This window comes from Nerophis ophidion, linkage group LG09 (genome assembly GCF_033978795.1).
Source record: "Nerophis ophidion isolate RoL-2023_Sa linkage group LG09, RoL_Noph_v1.0, whole genome shotgun sequence".
Lineage (NCBI taxonomy): Eukaryota > Metazoa > Chordata > Actinopteri > Syngnathiformes > Syngnathidae > Nerophis > Nerophis ophidion.
Window position 1 is genome coordinate 40,428,207 of NC_084619.1, and position 13,796 is coordinate 40,442,002.

At 41.5% G+C, this 13,796-nt stretch overlaps 1 non-coding gene across 1 annotated transcript; it reads left to right on the top strand.

Annotated features, from left to right (window-relative positions):
- The first annotated feature begins 4,723 nt into the window (after window positions 1-4,723).
- On the top strand, window positions 4,724-4,795 carry trnae-cuc (transfer RNA glutamic acid (anticodon CUC)). The gene has a single exon. It is a non-coding gene; the product is annotated as a tRNA-Glu (tRNA).
- Window positions 4,796-13,796: the final 9,001 nt, after the last annotated feature.

Here is a 13,796-nt window from a genome sequence, read left to right on the forward strand (position 1 = left end):
TCATCAGAGGCAAATGTAAAAGATGAGCCCAAACAATTCTTATTATGGCCGACTAATTATTTGTATTTCCGTTGCGGAATAACCATTTTATAATGGTGCTTCTCAGGTCTATTCTTTAGTTTGTCAATGAAACCTTTGCCTTCTGGTCTCTCCTGCTCAAACACATCACCGACCATTAAATGCTTTATGTATATAAAATCTTTATTGTTGTATTTTTTTTTGGTTATTAGTCCCTGCTATTTTCTTTCACAAACTAGGTTAGCTTACACAAAATGGAAGAGGGGGAAATACAAAGTATGGAAAAAGAGAAAATTATACATTTCTTTATTCAAGGTTACACCAGGATGGAATTTGAGAAGTACCTATTACAGAGAAAAAAATCAAAAGTAAAATTGGAGCCATTTACCTTTAAAGGATGACATCCTAATTCGTGTCCAAAAGGCTTTTAGTCAGGAGGACAGGACCGCCGGAAAGGGTGTTGTGAATGTGAACTTGCATTTCATGCTAATGCAGGCGAAATATTGATGTCTGGATTTTTTTTATAAGATAACATAAAAAAAATAAGTAAGGAAATTTAACATGTGAAAAGGTTTTTTGCTTTGTTTGTTTTTTACATCTGGTGTTGAATAGGAAACACAAAAGCACAAAGGTTTGCACTTTACTTAAATGGGACTTAAATGTGATGATTTTAATATCCATTTAAAGGCCTACTGAAACCTACTACTACCCACCACGTAGTCTGATCGTTTATACACCAATGATGAAATATTAACATTGCAACACATGCCAATACGGCCTTTTTAGTTTACCAAATTACAATTTTTAATTTCCCGGGAGTTTCGTCTTGAAAACGTTGTGTAATGATGACGCGTACGCAAGACGTCACAGGTTTTAAGGAAATATGAGCGCTGCACACACACACAGCTAAAAGTCGTCTGCTTTAACCGCATAATCACACAGTATTTTGGACATCTGCGTTGCTAAATCTTTTGCAATTTGTCTAATTAATATTGGAGAAGTCAAAGTAGAAAGATTGAGTTGGGAAGCTTTAGCCTTTAGCCACACAAACACACAGTGATTCCTTGTTTAAAATTCCTGGAGGTGAAACTTTCCTATGGATCAGAGCGCGGTCAAGCCAACATGGATCCCTACCAAATGTCAACCAGCAGGTTTCGGTGAGAAAATTGTGGTTAAAAAGTCAGTTATTACCGGAGAAAGGCTGACCTTTTGCTGTCCATAGCTGCCGTCGACTCCCCTGAGACACTGCGCGTCAACACACCCGTGGACACACCATTCCAACTATCAAGTACTATTTAACTCACTAAAATACTAGCAACACAATAGAAAGATAAGGGATTTCCCAGAATTATCCCACTAAATGTCTCTAAAAACATCGGAATCCGTCCCAATGCAATCGCGTTTTTTTTTTTAACTTATTTTGTTTTATCTTTTTTTTTTTCTAGTCCGTCGCTATCAATATCCTCAAAAACGGATCTTTCATCAAATTAATGGGGAAATTGTCGTTTTCTCGGTCCGAATAGCTGTTTTTGTTGGAGGCTCCCATTAAAAACAATGTGAATATGTGAGGAGCCATCAAACATGTGACGTCATCGTCTGCGACTTCCGGTAGAGGCAGGGCTTTTCTCTTAACACCGAAAGTTGTGAACTTTATCGTGGATGTTCTCTACTAAATTCTTTCAGCAAAAATATGGCAATATCGCGAAATGATCAAGTATGACACATAGAATGGACCTGCTATCTCCGTTTAAATAAGAAAATCTAATTTCAGTAGGCCTTTAAAACACTTGCTTGTGTTCCAGATAATATATTGGATATGCTTTGGTGTAAATTATACTGCACAGTCAATTTTAAAACACGTTTTTTCCCAATGAAATTCACCCCACCTTTTTCAAAAGTATCACAATTTAACTTTAAAAATGTACACTGTTTATACATCTCAAAATCGTCACAGCTATTTGTTTTTCCCAAAAAGAAACGTCATAAACTTATAAGTAGATTTACCCGGTCACAACATGAAATACACGCAATCGCTGATTATTTCATACTGTTATGGTTATTCATCGTCATGACCCCAAGATGCGGGGACAAATTCAGATAAAAATATTCAATTAAAACATATAGTGCAGTAGGAAAGTGCACCAAACGGCAAGATCGACGGAGCAAGCATAAGGAAAGCATTGCTGCATGGAAGTTAATAGCAAAACAAAACACAGACACACTAGACAGAATACAATGACGCACAAGAAGCTTTCTGATTAGGGATTGCCAGAAGGTCAGTATCCTAACTGTTAAAAGCCTACTGAAATGAGATTTTCTTATTCAAACGGGGATAGCAGGTCCTTTCTATGTGTCATACTTGATCATTTCGTGATATTGCCATATTTTTGCTGAAAGGATTTAGTAGAGAACATTGACGATAAAGTTCGCAACTTTTGGTCGCTAATAAAAAAGCCTTGCCTTTACCTGAAGTAGCACACGATGTGTGCGTGACGTCACCGGTGTGAGGGCTCTTCACATCCTCACGTTGTTTATAATCATAGCCTCAAGCAGCAAGAGCTATTCGGACCGAGAAAGCGAAAATTTCCCCATTAATTTGAACGAGGATGAAAGATTTGTGGATAAGGAAAGTTAGAGTGAAGCACAAAAAAAAAAAAAAAGAAAGAAAAAGCGCCGGCTCCGGGCGGCAGCAGTGTGAGCGTTTCAGATGTAACTAGGATAATTCTGGAAGATTCCCTGTCTGCTTATTGTTTTAGTAGTGTTTTAGTGAGATTGTAAGGTCATACCTCAAAGTCAGATGGCTGCGGTGAACGCCAGTGTCTTTGATGGAAGCCATGGAGTAGCCAAGCTCACAGCTGCCTTTTTTGACAGCTGCTGCAGGAGGAGGTCCAGTAATCCACTAATATCACAATTTTCCCATCCAAAAACATGCTGGTTGACGCAGAGAAACATGTTCGCTTGACCGCTCTGTGTTAAAGCTTCACAACAAACAAAGAAACACCGGGTGTGTTTCGGTGCTAAAGGCGGCTGGAATCCACCTCTTTCCACCAACAGCATTCTTATTTATAGTCTCCATTATTAATTGAACAAATTACAAAAGATTCATCAACACAGATTTACAAATTACTGTGTAATTATGCGATGAAAAGAGACGACTTTTAGGCGTAAGTGGTGCTGGGCTAATATGTCCCCTCCAACCAATAACGTCACAAGCACACGTCATCATTCCGCGACGTTTTCAACAAGAAACTCCGCGGGAAATTTAAAATTGCAATTTAGTAAACTAAAAAGGCCGTATTGGCATGTGTTGCAATGTTAATATTTCATCATTGATATATAAACTATCAGACTGCGTGGTCGGCAGTAGTGGGTTTCAGTAGGCCTTTAACTGGGGGCAGATGCTCAAGCCAGAAGATAGTGTCTCGAAAACATAGGCAGACAGGAAGTAGAATGGAAAATAAGGCACTGTTCAGAAAATAATTGCAAAAACAGGAAGCTAATAATAATGTCCAAAACTGTCATGTGGGATCAAGACAAACCCCATATAAAACACTGTGTTAGCAGCATTAATATCAGGCTTGCGGCACGTGATGACCATGGTAGTCGTGATTCCGGAATGCAGAAGATAGCGAGCAATAGTTTGCAGATAAAAATACATTTATTTTACGGCAAACAAACTAAAAACGAGTCCTGTAGGAAGAGCACTAAAGCGTAGGGAAGGTTATGCAGTACAAAACTAAATTGAACTGGCTATGCAGTACACAAAATGATTACAGCAAAGGCTTACAAAGCGTATGTGTATATGTATATGTTATATATATATATATATGTATATGTTATATATATATATATTAATATGTATGTCTGCATAGATAGATGGATACACTGCATTGTCTGTTCTAACAGGTACACAAATCATCCTTTGACAGGCCCAACAACAAACACAACTTACATTAAAAACAAAAAGTGCAGTACATTCAAAGAGGACTATTAAAAAATAAAAATATTTTAAAAAGGGTTCTTTGATTTTGCTCAGAAATATTATTGCAGAGGGAATGAAGGATGTTTGTGTTGATGTTTTTCAGGGGCAGTGGGACTTTGTAGTGTTTGCCTACTGGCAGTAACTGGAAGGACTGATGGAGAGGGTGAGGGGTCGACCGTGATCAGGGTGGCTCTCCTGACCACAGAGCGGTCGGTCACACAGTTCGGAGAGGGTAGTTTGTGGTAAACCGATTATTTTGCTGGTTTTAAAAATGACATGGAAGTGTATGGTTTTGTGTTTGGAGGTAAGTGAGTTGTACTGGGATGAGAGGTTAAATATGAAATCGTATTCAATTTGTGATTTGTAAACCTTCGTTAAAATGTGTTTGCTGACAGGAACAGTACCTAGTTTCCTCATCCTGTGGAGGGGCTGTCAAGTGATTATTTTTTAAATGAGATAAATCACACTCTTGAACTGTGACGCTCTTGAATCATGATTAATCAACGGTCATCATTTGCTTGCATAAATAACATTTGCTTAAGAAAGTACCCCACTATTTGGGTACAAAGGCAATTTGGTCATTTGAATGTCATACAGGACTTTTTTTTTTTATGTTTTACTGAACTGTAAGTCATTGATTTGCTCAGAATTTGGTGACAGTAAGTATAGAAATAATTAAGTTGATTAAGTTTTGCAATATCTTAGCAAACTACTTACAAGAGCTCTCTGGTGGTCTAGTGGTTAGGATTCGGCGCTCTCACCGCCGCGGCCCGGGTTCGATTCCCGGTCAGGGAATGAGTCTTTTACCATGAATTGATTGACTTAAACAAGTTGAAAAACTTATTGGGGTGTTACCATTTAGTGGTCAATTGTAAGGAATATGTACTGAACTGTGCAATCTACTAATAAAAGTATCAATCAATCAATCAATACAGCCGTACGGTAAGGCAGTGTTTTAATATACCTTTTTTGAGCAAAGACACATTTTTTGCGTTAAATAAATACGGAGGCACACCATCAGCAGAAATTATTAAAAAAACAAAACTCAGTTGACAGTAAAAAGTCGTTGTTACAATTGTTAGATATGAATTCAAACCATAACCAACCATGCATCAATATAGCTCTTGTCTCAAAGTAGGTATACTGTCACAACCTGTCACATCGCGCTGTGACTTATTTTGAGTTTTTTTGCTGTTTTCCTGTGTATAGTGTTTTAGTTCTTGTCTTGCACTCCTATTTTGATATTTTCCTGTAGCAGTTTCATGTCTTCCTTTGAGCGATATTTCCCGCATCTACTTTGTTTTAGCAATCAAGAATATTTCAGTTGTTTTTATCCTTCTTTGTAGGAACATTGTTGATTGTCATTGTTATGTCCTCAGTTTCACCTATACGCTTATTTAGGTGTCTTAATTTAATAATAATCAGGCAACACGTTTTAACTCAATGCCTCGGATCACTCCCGTTTATTAACAACCTCGAGAGTTCAACTCTCCCCCGCTCTCGTGACGTCACACACTGAACACAGGCTACGGTGGCTCGAACATGACAAAACAGTACATGACATCCCTCCTTTCCTTAGAAATAAACTTCAGGTTATTTTCAATTGTCAACTATAAACATTAGGGAGTATTCAAAATATTTCTTATTAAACACATACTCAAATATTCTGTATGTCTTCTCCGTATTCTCAACCATGCATCAATTCACTAGTAACACACATTTTCAGTCAAGAAATATATCATACTGTAAACCTGCTTTGACCTTACTTATAAGTTGTTAATTTCACATTACAACACCACACAATATTGTCACTAAACTTGACTCAAACATTTCTCCCTTTTCTTTTTTAAATGTTACTACTACATCACCAGACCGTAACAAGATAAAAGTCTATGTCATCACATAGTCTGCCAGCTTCTGTGGCAACCGTATCTTCCTCGAAGGCCTTTGTGTGTCTTGGGTGTCATGGCTGGTGATACTCTGTTCTGCGCGTTGAGCAGGTTGTGTCTCTCTGTTTATTGTGGAGTCCTCAACGTCCTGGGATGCATCCATTCTGGTGGGTGTATCATGAGAGTTGTTGTATCGTTTCACAAATGTTGTATTCCTTGTGTATCTGGCTCCCGTTGGAGACTCAACAACTACTTGGTTTCCTGATTTGCTCACCACCTTATGTGGCGTTGTGTGGAAAGGTGTGGTAAGTTTATCAGTATGTTCTTGTCTCACCAGGACAGTGTCACCAACATTGACGTCTGAATATCTGGCTCCATGGCGTTCGTCTGCATAGATCTTGGATTGTCCTTTTTGTTCTGCGTCTCTGTCTCTGACTTCCAGATCAGCGTGTCCTGCTGCTGTGATGCTTGGCAACTTCCCTCTCATTTTTCGGTTGAAAAGCAACTCAGCGGGGCTCTTCCCCGTGGTTGTGTGATCGATGCTCCGGTATACTGTGACATATTTTCTGAGTTCTCGCCTCCAATCAAGTCCATCTGAAACAGCGATGCGAATCCTCTTCATCAGCGAAGCATTTTGACGTTCCACCTCACCGTTTGCTTGCGCCCATCGTGGTGTCGTTTTTAAGTGCTTAATGCCGTTGGTGTCACAGTACTCACTGAATTCCTCTGATTTAAAATGAGGGCCCTGATCTGACCTCAATGTGATGGGCAGTCCATGTCGACCGAAAATCGTCTCAAGACTATCTATCACCTTTGATGTAGTTGTGGATTTTAACACGTCATATTCATAATAACGGCTGTAGTAATCAACTACAACTAGAATTGATTCAGCTGTCGGTAGGGGTCCGAGTAGGTCGATTGCAACATCTTGCCAAGGCCCCTCCGGTAACTGTGTGGGTCTCAAAGGTTCTGTTGCATCTGGGCGAGCAACAATTTGGCAACCATGGCATGATTTACAATGTCTCTCCGCTGCTTTGTCCATAGCTGGCCACCAGAATTTGCTCCTGAGGTGCTGTTTGGTACCAACAACTCCCAAGTGTCCTTCATGAGCTAGTGAGAGAGCGCGTGCCCGCAGTGCTTGTGGTAGCACGATACGCGTCCCGCGTAGAACCAGTTGTCCTATCACACATAACTCACTAGCAACAAGAGCATATGCTGTGCACTTTTCAAAGTGTCCACTAGCGATGGCTTTACGCACCTCACACAGCTCTTCATCATGGGCTGACGCTTCCTCAACCTCACGGGTTGTCAGTGCGCTGGGTGTCGCGCTCACTGCCACAAATCTCACATATTCATCGGATCCGTGTGCATGTTTCTGTTTCAGTACGCTGTTTCCTAGTAGACGTGATAACGGGTCTGCTATGTTCTTTTTCCCCGAGATATGTATTACTTTAAAATCATAGGGCTGTAGCCTTAGAACCCATCACTCTATACGAGCACATGGTTTTGAACGTGGATTATAGATAGATTCTAAAGGTTTATGGTCTGTAACCAGATCAAACTGTCTACCCTATACGTATGGGTGTAACCTCTCACAGGCCCATACAAGAGCTAGGGCCTCTTTTTCTGTCTGAGAATACCTACGTTCGCAATCAGTTAGACCTCGACTGACGTAACATATGGGAACATTCTCTCCCTTCTGGCTCTGTATTAACACTGCTCCTAGCCCCACTGGACTAGCATCTGCGATGATCTTGGTTGGTGCATCTTTGTTAAAGTAAGCAAGTGTCCCTGCTTTGGCTAAGCCCTCTTTCAGCGCCTCAAACGCTTTTTTCTGTTCAGGACCAAATTCAAAAGTAGTGTCTTGTCTTGTCAGACTTCGCTGCTGTAACTCACAAGTCCAAGGAAGCTTCTCACTTCTGATGCATTTTCCGGCTCTCTTGCCTCGCTCACAGCTCTCACGCTCTCCTCTGTTGGACCGATTCCCTTTTCAGACAGCAGGATTCCCATGAAGATCAGCCGATCCATGTTGAACTGACACTTGTCAGAATTCAATGTCAGTCCACATTCCTCCAGTCTTCTCAAAACTGCATGTAGTCGCTCGTTGTGCGTCACTTCATCCTTCGCGTGAACTATGACATCGTCCGAGATGTTCTCCACCCCTTCTATACCAGCAAGTGCGGCAGCGATTTCATGTTGGTACTGTTCGCTGGCTGAAGACACGCCGAAAATAAGTCTTTTGTATCTGTAGACTCCATTGTGGATGGCGAATGTGGTAATACCACGTGATTCTGGGGTCAATTCGAGTTGGTGGTAGCCCCACTTTAAGTCCAGTTTGCTGAACATCACTGATCCATTCATCCCCTGTAGCAGTTCATCCACTGTTGGAATAGGGTATCTCTCTCTGATGATTGCAAGGTTTGCCTGTCGCATATCTAGACACAGGCTGATTTCAGAGTTTGCCTTGGGTACGATGACCACTGGGTTTACCCATGGTGTTGGTCCATCGACCGGTTCTATGATGTCTAGATCTAAGAGTTCTTTCATTTTAGCCTCCACAGGTGCCCGTAAGTTAAAGGGTATACGCCTGAGTGGCTGTGCTACTGGTGTCACCTCTGGGTCTATGTGTAGTTTTATCTGTTTTGTTTTCAGCTTTCCTACCCCCTGAAATACAATCGGGTATTGGTGCTGAAGGGACTGTTTCAGGTCTGTGACTGCTGATATGTTGGCCCCTATTTTCAGTATACCTAGTTTCATGGCTAATTCTTTTCCAAGTAGAGGTTCCCCATTGCCTCTGATTACTATGAACTCTGCTTGTTCACTACGCTCTCCTATTTTTACTTGGCATGTGAACGCCCCTTTAATAGGTAAAGGTTGGTTAGATGAGTAAGAGAATAGTTTTCTCTCTGATTTTGGAATATAAGAGTGACATTTTATTTTCTCTGCTTTTAATCCCTGCCATGTCTTTTCATCTATCACATTACATGTAGCTCCGGAATCAATAAGCATCTTCAAGCTAACTCCTCCCACATTCATGTTAAGCCTCTCTGACCTGTTAGTGTCATTTAGCATAAAAGCATAATCATGTTGCTCTCTCTCTATGTTATGCACTTTTTCTTTTTCCGTTGCACCTTTTGTTTTGCATTGTTTGGCAAAATGGTCTTTACCGTTACATTTGCGGCATGTTTGACCGCGTGCGGGACATTTAGGATCCCTCCCAAAGTGATCAGCATGTCCGCACCGGTAGCAAGTTTTGTCTGTTTTCTCTCTGTCCATGTCAAATTTTCCTTGTCCTTTCTTCTGATATTTCCCTCCTTTCTGTGTGACGCGGTTCACAGACGCCTCTACTCTCTCACCTTTTCCAGACATTTCCGCCATTTGCCCCTCAATTCGCTCACATTGTGCTGCCAGTTCAAGTGTGCGAGCGAGCACTAACCCATGTCCTTCTTCCAGCAGTTTACGGCGAATATAGCTCGATGTGCATTTGCTAATGATAGCATCTCTAATTTGATCGTCTGCACCTGCACCAAAACTACAGTCCTTAGCAGCACGTCTTAAACGTGTGGAAAATTGTTGTACAGTCTCACTTGGATTTTGTGTAATTTTGTGAAATGTCTGGCGGGCGAAAGTGGCGTTTACTTGTGGCACGAAGTATCCATTCAAAACAGCAACAGCGTCATCATAGTCTGCTGCACCTCCAGTGTTATCCAGCGTGCAGAAGATGTCCTGTGTGTCCGGTCCTGCATGATGCAAAAGAAGTGCTCTCCGCCGCTGTTTCACGAAGTCATCTGTGTCTTCTGTGATAATGAGACCTTTTCCATCAGCAAACAGTTCAAATGACATAAGCCATCTTGTCCACCGCGGTCCCAACGTCGCCGGGTCGGAGTAGCAATCAAACGCAGACAGGCTCGTCTTCTCCATGCTAATGCTATGCTAATGCTATGCTAACGCTAGCAGCAACTTCTGTTACACTTCAGATTAAACTGTGATATGCTGGCGTTATCTCACTAGGCTTGCAGGCTCTGTGCATCACTCGTCGCCATTGTTATGTCCTCAGTTTCACCTATACGCTTATTTAGGTGTCTTAATTTAATAATAATCAGGCAACACGTTTTAACTCAATGCCTCGGATCACTCCCGTTTATTAACAACCTCGAGAGTTCAACTCTCCCCCGCTCTCGTGACGTCACACACTGAACACAGGCTACGGTGGCTCGAACATGACAAATTAGTACATGACATCCATGTCATGTTCGGATGCACTTTGTGGATGCCGTATTTGCTCCACAGTAAGTCTTTGCTGTCATCCAGCATTCTGTTTTTGTTTACTTTGTAGCCAGTTTAAGTTTTAGTTTCGTTCTGCGTAGCCTTCCCTAAGCTTAAAGGCTTACTGAAATGAGATGTTCTTATTTAAACGGGGATAGCAGGTCCATTCTGTGTCTCATACTTGATCATTTTGCAATATTGACATATTTTTGCTGAAAGGATTTAACAGAGAACATCCACGATAAAGTTCGCAACTGTCGGTGTTAGGAGAAAAGCCCTGACTTTACCGGAAGTCGCAGACGATGACATCACATGTTGAAGGCTCCTCACATTCTCACATTGTTTTTAATGGGAGCCTCCAACAAAAAGTGCCACACGGACCGAGAAAACGACAATTTCCCCATTAATTTGAGTGAGGATGAAAGATTCGTGTTTGAGGATATTGATAGCGACGGACTAAAAAAAAAAAACACAAAAAAACGCGATTGCATTGGGACGGATTCCGATGTTTTTAAACACATTTACTTGGATAATTCTGGGAAATACCTTATCTTTCTATTGTGTTGCTAGTGTTTTAGTGAGTTTAATATTACCTGATAGTCGGAGGTGTGTGTCCACGGGTGTGTTGACGCCAATGTCTCAGAGAAGTCGACGGCGGCTTCATGGACGGCCCAAGCTCAGCTTTTCTCCGGTAAGAAGCGGCTTTTTAACCAAAATTTTCTCACCGAAACCTGCTGGTTGACATTTGGTCTGTATTCATGTTTGTTCTGATCCATAGTAAATTTTCACCTCCGGGAATTTTAAACAAGGAATCACCGTGTGTTTGTGTGGCTGAAGGCTAAAGCTTCCCAACTCCATCTTTCTACTGTGACTTCTCCAATATTAATTGAACAAATTGCAAAAGATTCAGCAACACAGATCTCCAAAATACTGTGTAATTATGCCGTTAAAGCAGACGACGTTTAGCTGTGTGTGTGCGTAGCACTCATACTTCCTAAAAACGCATGACGTCTTGCGCACACGTCATCATTACACAACGTTTCCAAGACGAAACTGCCGGGAAATTTAAAATTGTAATTTAGTAAACTAAAAAAGCCGTATTGGCATGTGTTGCAATGTTAATATTTCATTATTGATAAATAATCTATCAGACTGCGTGGTGGGTAGTATTGGGTTTCAGGAGGCCTTTAAATGCCTTTTCTTAGGGGCACTCACCTTTTGTTTATTTTTGGTTTAAGCATTAGATACCATTTTACCTGCACTCTGCTTCCTGCTGTTTCCGACATCTACAAAGCAATTAACTACCGGCTGCCACCAACTGATATGGAAGAATATTACACAGTTACTCTGCCGAGCTCTAGACAGCACCAACACTCAACAACAACACACAACTTGCAGACTATAATTACTAGTTTGCAAAAAATATCCTTAACCCAAATAGGTGAAACTAGATAATCTCTGAAGGCACACCAGTGTGCCGCGGCAGGGTGGTTGAAAAACGCTGCAGCAAGGAACGCACCATTAAAGCCAAGACTGCAAATGATTTGCGCATGCGCAAATTACTGCAATTCCTGTGTTGTGAGGGTCTCCGATCTGCTCGCACAAGTTAAGCACACCTGACCGCCTGTGAGATCTTTGGAACAGGGGAGAGGATCACAGCAGCAACCGTCACTGCTCGATGAGGACAGTAATGCTGCGTGTCAAAGTCTCCAAGACACTAAAACGCCTCCAATAACACCAGAAAAAGTCACTAGATGTGTCACTAGTAGCTGTTTATAGAGGAATGGAAAGTCGCTAGATATAGCGACAACGGTGCCAAGTTGTCAACACTGCATGCTGTGACTGTCCGTAAAAAAAAGCATTTTTTAAAATGTTATCTGTGTTAAACGCAGGTAAACTGCCGCCAGCATAGTTTGTTGTTCTCTGTTTGTTGTCCATGTAGCATTCATGCTAGTGACGCCATCCTCACATTTATGTTCCGCTTTAAGATTCTATTTTAAACTTGATGTGCACCGATGACATTTGTTGGTGCAATACTGACTAATTACCCCAGTTGTATCTAAAGTTCCGGGGGAGGTTGTTTTGAAGGGCACACGGCACATTGCTCTTACTATATATATATATACAGTGGGGCAAAAAAGTATTTAGTCAGCCACCGATTGTGCAAGTTCTCCCACTTAAAATGATGACAGAGGTCTGTAATTTTCATCATAGGTACACTTCAACTGGCTCAAAATCTCACGATACATGGCCCCATTCATTCTTTCCTTAACACGAATCAATCGTCCTGTCCCCTTAGCAGAAATACAGCACATAAGCATGATGTTTCCACTCCCATGCTTCACAGTAGGTATGGTGATCTTGGGATGCAAGTCAGTATTCTTCTTCCTCCAAACACGACGAGTGAATTTACACCAAAAAGTTATATTTTGGTTTTATCTGACCACATGTCATTCTCCCAATCCTCTGCTGTATCATCCATGTATCCATTTTGGTATAAACTCAACTCGTCGTGTTTGGAGGAGGAAGAATACTGAGTTGCATCCCAAGAACACCACACCTACTGTGAAGCATGGGGGTGGAAACATCAATCTCAATCTCCTGACGATTGAGGGAACCCCTCATGAAACAGTTCTGTAGAGATGAAGTAGTCTTGTGATTTTTCCCACACATACATACATATATATATATATATATATATATATATATATATATATATATACACACACACATATATTCATTTGACTACTGTATGTGTGTGTATATGTATATATATATATATATATATATATATAAACATATATTCATTTGACTACTGTATGTGTGTGTATATGTATATATATATATATATATAAATGTATTAGGGCCATCAATGTTAACACGTTGTGAAAGTCTCCCTCTATGGTGGGTTCTCCTGGTGCCGATAGATTTTCTGGGAGCCAAGTTGTCAGGTTTTGAACAAAGTCTTTTATTTCAAGCACACACGCCCAAGGATAGTCTGCTTTCAAGCAGTCTTCGCTATTGTGCATTTTTCAGTCTGCTCGTGCATGTGTCTCTTCCTCCCACTCCAATCATGTGCCTCGTCCGGCTGCTGCTAATAAGGGCGACAGGTGTTTGATCATTGCACTACCGGTTGAGTGAACGCTGGCGCGCGCTGCTGCAACTACTCATCGGTTTTATCTCTTGCCTTAAGTTGTTTTGGGTGCTTTTGAAGTTTCTTTTTTGATCATGGCACATGCTCACTTTTACTGCACTTTTAAATGATTATCTTGTCATGGTAATCTGAGAAATACCTCACCTGCTGATCATCGGAGTTTGGCGGAAAACGCCACTTCTCGTTTGCCACCAAATGTGGCTGTGCAGGCCAATGCGAGACCCACATGGTTTGCCACATGTAGTCCACGTTTGAGAGGGGGGCCCGTGCAGCGCGCTGATGTCGCTGTATACGTTGTTGTTTTCTCCTCTCAGTGGTCTGCTCCTGGAGATGAGCAACGCCGGCGTGACTGCAGTTGCGCCAGGTGTGGCGATCAGCAGCCAAGACTTCCAGTGCGGAAGCCTGGATAGCACAGCGCTTCAGGAAGGTTTTTATGTGGTCCTTGTAGCGTTTCCGCTGACCCCCAGGAGACTTACAGCCTTCCTGG